The sequence below is a fragment of the Gorilla gorilla genome, chromosome 4 (assembly GCF_029281585.2).
Source record: "Gorilla gorilla gorilla isolate KB3781 chromosome 4, NHGRI_mGorGor1-v2.1_pri, whole genome shotgun sequence".
Taxonomy (NCBI): domain Eukaryota; kingdom Metazoa; phylum Chordata; class Mammalia; order Primates; family Hominidae; genus Gorilla; species Gorilla gorilla.
Window position 1 is genome coordinate 119,330,616 of NC_073228.2, and position 10,917 is coordinate 119,341,532.

At 37.9% G+C, this 10,917-nt stretch overlaps 1 pseudogene; it reads left to right on the top strand.

Moving 5' to 3' along the window:
* The first annotated feature begins 10,004 nt into the window (after positions 1-10,004).
* Positions 10,005-10,301, top strand: LOC101148053 (COX assembly mitochondrial protein homolog; annotated as a pseudogene).
* Positions 10,302-10,917: the final 616 nt, after the last annotated feature.

Here is a 10,917-nt window from a genome sequence, read left to right on the forward strand (position 1 = left end):
TTGTAGATGCTGGATATTAGTCCTTTGTCAGATGGCTAGATTGTGAAGATTTTCTCCCACTCTGTGGGTTGTCTGTTTACTCTGCTGACTGTTCCTTTTGCTGTGCAAAAGCTATTTAGTTTAATTAGGTCCCAGCTATTTATCTTTGTTTTTATTGCATTTGCTTTTGGGTTTTTGGTCATGAAATCCTTGCCTAAGCCAATGTCTAGAAGGGTTTTTCCAATGTTATCCTCTAGAAATTTTAGTTTCAGATCTTAGGTTTAAGTCCTTAATCCATCTTGAGCTGATTTTTGTATAAGGTGAGAGATGAGGACCCAGTTTTGTTCTCCTACATGTGGGTAGCCAATTATCCTAGCACCTACTCCCCTCAAGCATCACACTCTAAAATCTCACACAGAAAACTCTTCCCCACAACCAACCTAAAACATAAGGCAGACACTCAGGGGCTAGAACACAAGCAGAAAGAAGCTTTACATTACACTCAGGGGTCGGGGGTACACAGGCACACCCACCATCATTAGAAGGCCATCTCTGACAAAGACAGCATCAACTCAGGCTCAACCTCCAGGGCAAGCTCGGCAGGGCTGGCCTTCCTCCTGCTTCTGCTACTATCTTGAAGCCCTGGGCTTGGCCCCTCCACCAGCAGTACCTTGGTAACCCTGCCCACTCGGGCTCAACTGACTTTTCTTCTGACAGTATGTGAAGAGCAGGTATGTTACACAGCACTTCCCCTCCAACAGAGGCTCTCTATGCACTGTATACCAATATTAGCTTCAGAAGGTGAAGACCAGCTTCTTCTTTCAGCTGGCCAGGCCCAAGCAAGTCACGGATGAGAGAACACATACCTTGCATACAGATAGTAGAAAAGCAGTTAACTCAAGTAAAGCGTAGCCAGGCAGGAATCTAAACTGGGATGGGTGACTGATAAAGTAATTTACTATGCCCTTCTATTTCAGCCTGCCAGTCAAGTGGTTGTTTTGTCCTTCCATTTATTTATATTCTATTCCTTACCTATTTAAAAAAATGAGGACGTTTATGACAAAAGTCAAAAATCCAACTGACCCATTAAAACAAAAGTGGAAGAACCAAGACTTGGATTGAAAAACTAGGAAAACACTGACTTATGAAGCCTAAGCTATAGACAAATCATTGCAATCATCCCCCAAATTAGCTCTGTGCTCCTGGTAGTCAAGGTGAAAAAAGGAAAACTATTAATTTAAAAACTGTCATCTAATAAAAGGAAACACATTTTTTCATTAAGAGAAACAAAAATTTTTCTACCTGTAAACTCTAAGATGACCTCTCTACATATTGGGTTTTCCCAGTTATTATTAAATCATAATAAGAATGTCTTGTTATTTTGGGAACTGATACTGCTGTATGCCAGAGAGTCAGAGGCCACTGTCTTGCTTCTGGGTTTTACATATGCTGCTATGTAGGGAATATGTAATGACATTATGATGTTTAAAATTATACTTCTGAAATGAAAATGAAATATTGAACCTGAAAATCCAAACAACTCTAAAAATTAGCATCTCTTAGAATATCTATCATTTCCATATTACAGTCCCAGTGTCTTATGGAAGGAAGGTCCATGCATGTTAAATATGGGATAGGTGAAGTTCATCTCCTGAAATCTACTTTCCTATTTTTCCCCCACAGATGATGATGTTTAATTTTTAATGTTTTATTTTGGTAATTTAAAAAATTGTGATAAAATATACATAACATTAAAATGACCATTTTAACAATTTTAAGTGTACAATTCAGTGGCATTATGTACACTCATTTTCCCTTCCATTGATGCAGCCCCATCTCCACCCTAGACCCTCCTATAAGGAGAAAACCGATAGGCATTATTATTTTTATTGGAACTTTATATCTGTTTACCTCTTAAAAAGAAGTTTATCTCAAAAAGTGATGTTGATAATAAAGGAATGCATGAGGGATTTTCAGAGATGAGAGACAATGAGGCAAAGAAGTCTGGGTAAGAAGCCCTCCCATATGTCCTTAATAGAATACTTTCTTTCCCCCTGCCATCTTGGGGGTATAAGGAAGAAGGATGAGATTTAGAATTGCTGCTTTGCCATGTGTCAGTTGCATAGGCTTTTAACCAGCATCTTTCAGTCTTGATGTCTTTATCTGTAAAATGGATGGTAGTAATACTGATATCACTGTTACTGTATACATTAAATGAGGTAATACACATCAAGAGGTAACATTAAAATTGCTATGCCTGAATTGGTTATTACTTACGTGAAATTCTGCTTCTAATTAACACCATTAGGTTGCAAGCTCGTTGAGGGTAGAGTCTAGTCTGAGCCCGAGCCTGAGCACATGTTGGCACTGAACAAATATTGGTTAAATGCATGGAAGGACCAAGATACTTGCATTCCACAGAAAATTCATAATGTATCTAGGATAATGAGAAGCAAAACTACAAAGAAGTAAATAGATTGAAAAAGAAAGTGAGTCTGTGTGATTTGTTGTGCTCCAGCCCCAAAGTGGGTGGAATGATCATTAGTTCATGAAAACTGGTACTCAGGTAACGAACACTCATAAATGAGTAGCACAACCTCCTGTAGAACAATTTGACAAAGTCATCAAAACCCTAAAAACAAACATAATAAGCCACAACATTTCAATTCCAATTCAAGAAAGCTATGAGAAATATTCAAAGATGTACACAAACATGTAACTATACGGAGGTTATTATACTGAATACAGGAAAATCAGAAGCCACTTTCTTGCCCAGCAACAAGGACTGGCAAAAAATATTACGTATATCCAGACAATAGGACGCAATGCAGCCAACCTTTAAAACGATTGTATAGAAGAGTATTTATTGATAAGAAAAGGTGTCTAGAATATACTCAATTTTAAAAAAGAGGCTACCAAGCAATAAACACAAAAAGAAAAAATAGTCATGCACCACATGATGGACGGCGATGAACCGTATATATGACTGTGGTCCAGTAAGATTATAATAGAGCAGAAAAATTTCTCACCTGGTGATATCATAACCATCCTAACATTATAGCACAGTATATTATTCATGTGTTTCTAGTGATGCTGGTGTAAACCTACTGTGCTGCCAGTCATATAAAAGCATAGCACATACAATTATGTATGGTACATAATACTTGATCATGATAATAAATAACTGTTACTGGTTTATGTATTTACTATACCATACTTTTAATTGTCATTTTAGGTTATACTCCTACTTATATATATTTTTTAAGTTAACTGTAAAACAGCCTCAGACAGATCTTTCAAAAGGTATTCCTGAGGAACGCATTGTTATCACAGGAGACGACAGCTCCATGCATGATACTGCCCTGAAGACTTCAAAGCAACAAGATGTGGAAGAGGAAGATGGTGATTTTGTTGATCCTGACCCCATGCAGGCCTAGGCTAGTGTGTGTGTGTGTGTGTGTGTGTGTGTGTGTGTCTTAGTTTTTAACAAAAAAGTTTTAAAAATTTAAAAAAGTTTTAAATAGAAAATGGCTTATAGAATAAGGATATAAAGAAAGAACACATTATAGAGTGGTATAGTATGTTTGTATTTTAAGTTGTATTATTAAATGAGTCAAAAAGTTTAAAAAATTAAGAAGTTTATAAAGTAAGCTACAGTAAGCTAAGGCTAATTTATTACTGAATAAAAATATTTTAAGATAAATTTAGTATAGCCTAAGTGTACAGTGTTTATAGAGTCTACAGTAGTATACAGTAATGTCCTAAACTTTCACATTTACTCCATTCATCCACCGACTCACTCAGAATAACTTCCAGTTCTGCAAGCTCCATTCATGGTAAGTGCCCTATATAGGTGTACTATTTCTAAAATCTTTTATACTGTATCTTTATTCTATCCTTTCTATGTTTAGATATGTTTAGACAAACACCATTGTATTCTAATTACCTACCGTATTCAGTGCAGTCACATGCTGTATAGGTTTGAAACCTAGGAGCAATAGGCTATACCATGTAGCCTAAGTGTGTAGTAGGCTGTACCATCTAGGTTTGCATAAGTACACTCTATGATGTTCATACAAGGACAAAATCTCCGTTGTTAATCAACACATGACTGCACATGTAACAATATGTTAACAATGATTAACACGATTGTACATGTAACAAAATGTTAACAATAAAATGTTAACAAAATGTTAACAATAAAATGTTAACAAAATGTTAACAATAAAATGTTAACAAAATGTTAACAATAAAATGTTAACAAAATGTTAACAATGGGCTTATACTTACTCTTTCATGTTGTTTTTCTGAATTTTCTCATGTTTCTATGGTTAAGCATGAATTCTTGGTGTAATTTTAAGAAAAAAGAGTTAACAAGAGGAAAAGAAAAAAACTGGCCTAAAATACATTTCAAGGAATTTGGGAGGCTTGGGAAACACAGAAAAAGTCTTACAGCAGAAAGACCTATATTTCGATTCCACTGAGGCAACTGAAAGGGTGAGGTAGAGCCTAAAGGTACCAAGTCAGCTGGTAGTTGGCTAGTATTTGTCCAGTGTCACATGGTTAAGGAAAATGTCAATAATCCCGATCTCCAGCTTCCCCAGACAATGCCACACCAGCCTCCAGCCAGCCTCACTTAGAAACCTGTCAGCATCAGAGCCTTTTCCCTCCTATTTGAGGTCTGGCGATCTGCACAAAGCAAAGTGACCCATGCTCTGTGTCACTGGGCCAAGTTTCAAGGATGGAGCCCACTGTACCTCTTTCCCACCCCCAGAGGAAAAGGTGAGGCAGGGGGCTTCAGGGCAAACATTCCAGCCAGTGCTCCCCAAACCATGAACGAGGCACCACCACCAAGGCTCGGGGCCTAATGAGGAACGATTGCTAAACAATCTGATTACTCAATTTTTTAACTTTGCTACACACACAAACACACACGTGTTCACACAGTATAAGCAGCAGAGAAGTATCAGTTCTGGGTTTCTGCAGTTGCTACATTTTTATATTTTCCGGTTGAAAATTGCTTCATTCTCTGCAAATATCCTTCCCACTTCATCTCTAGCCTTCCTGCTTTACTGAGAGCCCTGAAACTCCCCATGCCTGGAGTTTCTTTCTATTTTACTTTCTTTTATTTTATTACTTTCTATTTTACTTATTTTATTACTTTCTATTTTACTTTCTTTCTATTCTACTTTCTTTCTATTGAGTTTTTTAGTTCCTTATATATTTTGGATACTAACCTCTTATGAGACGTATGATTTGCAAACATTTTCTTTAGGTTGTCTCTTCACTCTGTTGATTGTTTCCTGTGCTATGCAGAAACCTTTTAGTTTGGTGCAATCCCAGTTGTCTATTTTGCTTTTGTTGCCTGTGCTTTGGGGCTCACATCCAAAAATCATTGCCCAGATCAATGTCAAGAAGATTTTTCCCTATATTTTTCTTTAATAGTTTTACAATTTCAGGTCTTACATTTAAGTCTTTAATCTACTTTGAATTGATTTTTTATATAGTGTGAGATAAATGTCATATTTTATTCTTACACACATGTAGATATCTAGTTTTCCCAACATCCTTTACTAAAAAGACTATCCTTTCCCCATTGTATATTATTGACACCTTGTCAAAGATCAATTAATGGTAAATACATTAATTTATTTCTGGGCTCTCTATTCTATGTATCTGTTTTTATGGCAGGATCATGCTGTTTGATTGCCGTAATTTTGTAGTAGATTTTGAAATCAGGTAGTGTGATGCCTCTGGCTTTATTTCTTTTTTGCTCAAGATTGCTTTGGCCATTCAGAGTCTTTCATGGTTCCATATACATTTTAGGATTGTTTTCCCTATTTCTGTATAAAATGCCACTGGAATTTTGATAGGCATTGCATTGAATCTGTAGATTGCTTGGGGTAGTATAGACATGTTAACAATATTAATTATTTCTAACCATGAACATGGAATATCTTTCCATTTATTTGTGTCTTCTTCAATTTCTTTCATCAGAGTCTTACAGTTTTCCATGTACAGATCTTTCACCTCCTTGGTTAAGTTTATTTCTAAGTATTTTTTTTTTTTTGAGACGGAGTCTCTCTCTGTCGCCCAGGCTGGAGTGCAGTGGCGTGATCTCGGCTCACTGCAACCTTTGACTCCTGGGTTCAAGCAATTCTCCCACCTCAGCCTCCTGAGTAGCTGGGACTACAGGTGCATGCCACCACATCTGGCTAAGTTTTGTATTTTTTGTAGAAACAGAATTTCACCATGTTGGCCAGGCTGGTCTCAAACTCCTGACCTCAAGTGATCTGCCCACCTCGGCCTCCCAAAATGCTGGAATTAACAGGCATGAGCCACCATGACTTACCCATTCTCTCCTTTTAAATAGCTCCATATAAATCTCATAGAGATTCCTATTGGACTGGCCTGAATGATATGCTCTCTGCACAAATCAGATGACTTGGGAGATAAATGAGCTTATTGACTAAAACTTGGGTCACATGCCCTCCCCTAGCTACTCCAAAGAAAAATTGAGGTGATGTTACCAGAAGACAGAAAGGATAGAGGTCAGGCAAAACACTAGATATGTGTGTGGTGGTCTTGGAAAGACTGCTGAGGGTATAGGTAAGGACTCCTCAAGGGTCAGCAGTTCTAAGGACCAATCATGTCAATAGCTCAGAAGCTCAAAGGTTTTAGAGAAAGTGGTGGAAACAACTTTCAGAAGCATCCACACTCCGGAGTTGAATCATCACAACTCCTAAATTCAGGGAAATATAGACTCATGTAAGCCGATGTGTTTCAAAAAGGCTTCATGGAGAATGTAGGACTTGCACTGAGTCTTCAAGAATGGTTAGGATTTGGGCTGAAAGATGGGGAGGGAGAGTAGCAGTAATAATCCAGGCCTGCATGAATAAAGGCAAGGAGTCTGGCTCAAATGCGGAAAACCATGGTGGGAGAGGAAGAGCCACAGTCTCACTATGAGATCAGCCTATAGGAGACGAGGAGGCATACTGGGCAAGAGGAGCAAGGGGTTTGAGTCTCTGGGCTAAACTGACATTACTGAAAGTAGTGATTAACTTTCTCTCTGTCCTCCTCCTCTTTTTGCCTCTGAAGTTTTAACATTGTCAATATTTTGATTCTCCCTTGGTCTAAATTTAGGGGCTTTCTGTATTCCACTCTAATTGTTCCGAGGAGCAGGGTTGCAGAGCCCATGAGCCACATACAGGAAAGCATTCCCTCCAGCCCCTTCCCCTGATCCACCCCAAGCACATGCTTTACCCTATCAAGTGTATTTTATGCCACAAGCCTGAGGTATCCATCCTCTCAGCAAGGTGTCCATGCTGCCAAGCAACAGGTGCGTGTTGACAAAGTTAAGGAACTCAGTTCCTAGGAGATGTAGTAGCTTAATTAGATCACTAGTAAGTAGAGATAAATATCTATTGTCATTCAGGAGAAAGCAAGGGGCTTGCAGACTGGGGCACAAAACAGGTAAGGAATGGAGAAGAAAGAGTTAAAGAAAAGTCTGAGAACAAGGAATCCTTTCAGAGTCTGGGAGGGCGGTCAAGTGAGAAGCCTGAACATACAGTGAAAAACACAGGCTTGGAATCAGAGAAACCTCAGTTTGAATCTTTCACTTACTAGCTGGGGGCAGAACTTAATCTCTCTTTGTAGATGAGGAACTGCAGGTTCCTTATCAACAAAACAAGGATAATAAAACTTGTGGTTTATTGCAGTTTTAATAAAGATGAAGGAAATAGAGTGCCTTGTTCTTCAGATCATTGTTCTGCCACTCCCCTGCTGTGAGTCCTTGGTCAGATTAACCTCTTTAAACTGCAGTTTCCTCATCTGTAAAGTAGAAATTATAAAAGCCCGTAGCTCCTAGGGTTGTAGTGAGGATTAAATAAGAAGATGCACATAACGAGCTCAACACAGTGGCTATTGTAAGCACCCAATACGTGTTAATGATTATGATGGTGATGCTGAATATATTAATTAAATCAGTTAGGATGCTTGCAACTGTATGTGACAGAAAACCCAGGCAGAAGTGACTTAAACAGCAAGGATATGTTATTATTCACATGACAAGAAGTCCTGAGTTCAAGATGTTCCCAAATGGGTAATTCATTGGTTCAAAGATTTCATCAAGGACTTAAGTTCTTTCCTGTCTTCACTCAGAGTTTCTCAGCAAGTTGGCTGTTTCTAACTTGGGTTGTCCCCTCATGGGTGCAAGATGACTGCCACTACTCCAGATATGATATCTTCTAATACCCTCCCACAGTGGAAGAAGGAAGAGAGCACTCTTTTCTTTTTAAGACAAAAGAAAATTTTTCTGGAAACCACCATGCACCAGCAGACTTTCCCTCATATCTCATTAACCAGAATTCCTATACATGCTGATGCCTGAACCTATCACTGGCCTCTGAAGAGATGAACAAAATCATGCCTCTGTGAGCAAGCAAGAAGATGGCTGTGGTGGTTGAGAAGGCAACTGACATCAACCACCTCCATAATGGTGATGAAAACTATGGGCTCTTAGAGGACAGAGTTCTGGGAGTGAAGAGAGCCTCATCTGGGACAGAGGTGAAGAGTACACTACAGTCATTTAATGGAGCTCCTAAGAGAAGAGTCTTTTGAGTCACAAAACTTGGAGTCACAAACTGAACTCTTGGCTCTGCCATTTCCTAACTGTGCAAACAAGTTATTTACCCTCTATGCCTTTGTTTCCACAGCTATCGAAGGCCAACATCTAATGGATGCTTGAAAATAAAATTAAGCCACACAGAGTATGTGATTAATAAGTGAAACTATCATTAGTACTTCTGGCTGAGCAACAGGCACAGGAATCAGATTGGTTGTTATACCAACAATCACTGAAATTATTGAATACAAACATAAGTCTATATGCAGTGCTTCAATAGACTCTTTCTTCTCCAGGATGAGAAAGCTTGCTCAGAATGAAGAGACAAGAAGTGGTTGTGGAGACAAACAGGATTCAAAATCAGATCCCACTGCAACCATTTAGGGAAAGTTATTGGGAAAGTTACTGAATCTTGGGAAAGTTATTGAACTGCCTTGTGCTCAGTTTTCTCATCTGCAACAGAGAGTAACAGCTCATTAAGTTATGAAGATTAAACAAGTTAATACAAATGCCTGCGTGTAAACTGTGAATAAGGGCAGCCATTGTTAACATGTTTACTGTTTTCATATAAAGATGCAGTTACTCTATTCTGTCTTTTATTTACTTTGCTAATTGTCACTACAAGAGGAGCCGTGAAAAATCTGGCTTCAATTCTTGTTCTTTCTCTTAGGAGCCACATGGCCTCTGAGTATCAGGTACTCCTTCAGTAAAAAGATTGGCCCGCTTCTCTCTCCAGAGATGAGAGGTTCCAAATAAAATGTTTTGAAGGCTGAAACTCAACATATGATGTCTCATTATTTATACGTATTATCTCCTGCGATTCCAATTTTTGTCTCATTCTTTCTTATCACCTACGCTTTTCTTTGGCTTCCTGCCTGGAACTTTTTCCTATACTATGTCACTATTTACCATAATCTCCAATATCTCTACTTTCTCTTCTACCCAAATCTTTATGCATCATTGCTTACAATCTCTTAAATGTGCCTTAAACTTTTCTTATAGGATAGTGGTGTGTATATACATACATTTAAATTTATTTTAAATTTAATCTCTCCTTCTCAGCCCCACAGAGACTGGTATTAAATTAGCATATGTAAAATGCCAAAGAAGCATATAGTAGTGATTACTATAAATGCTAAATAAAATATGATTTCAACACCTGTTTGCTGAGGTCCTACTGTGTGTATAACACCGTGCTACAGAGATGACTCTAACAAGAGTTCCTGGCCTCAAAGAGGTGACATATTCCAGTTTGGGAGTTAAGACTTGTGAATAAGTAAGCACTATACATAAAACACTTCTAAAATAGTAAAGGCCTTTTAGAAAGATTGATGGGTTTATGTGACCCAGGTGGCAACACAGCACCCTCTCTGCCCACCAAGATGGTGTTCAACCCCAGCAGCAACTAAGACATGTCAAAAAAGATGTTCTGATGCCTAACATAATGAGAAAAATGGCCAGAGAGAGGTATTCTGAAAAAGTTCAAGATTTTACCAAGTGTTGCAAGAACTCTGGAATCCTTATGGTGGTAAAATACTGGAAATAAAATTCTGTATTGAAAGACTGTCTTAACTGCTTACTATAATGATCCAGTCTTTTACAAAGAATACAAAATGGAATACCTGAAGGAATGTAAGAACTCAGAAAAACTGGAATTTCTACTAAGTTAAAGCTACAGAAGCTTCCCATAAGCATGTAGGCAAATATTTGAATGTCACTCAGAACTCTAATACTCATGGAAGTCATTTCTAGTATAAATCACCTGAAATAATAAACTCAAGATAAGAATGTGTGTTTGCTTTATCCTAATTATAGAAATATTAATTTTTATCTGAAATCAAGATCTTTTATTAAAAAGAGATTGATGGATTTCAGAGACTTTGAAGTGGATGTATCTGAAAAAAAAAAACCCACTAAACGCATTAACTAAAAAAAGGTGAATTTTCTTTAACAACATTTAATATCTTAAATGTTTCAGATTATGTCATTTTTCCAGAACAAATGAAACCTGGATGACAACTTGCTATAACTGTATTTAGATATTTATCAATTCCATCTGTTCATTCTTTCTTGATCCTTCCTGAGGAGGAAGCAGAGTCTGGTTGTGTGTCACAGGGTGGGATTGTGGCCTCTAACCTGGGTGTTTAACTCCCAGAAAACAGAACGCTCACCAGGGTGCTTTGTTAACAGTCTTTATTAGATGGAAGGTAGAATGAATTCCCTTTAACATTTCTGTTTCAGTCTGTGTTCTTGGTGATAAACAACAGAAACCAACTCTGACTATATTAAGGAACAACATTTATTAGAAGGTTCTT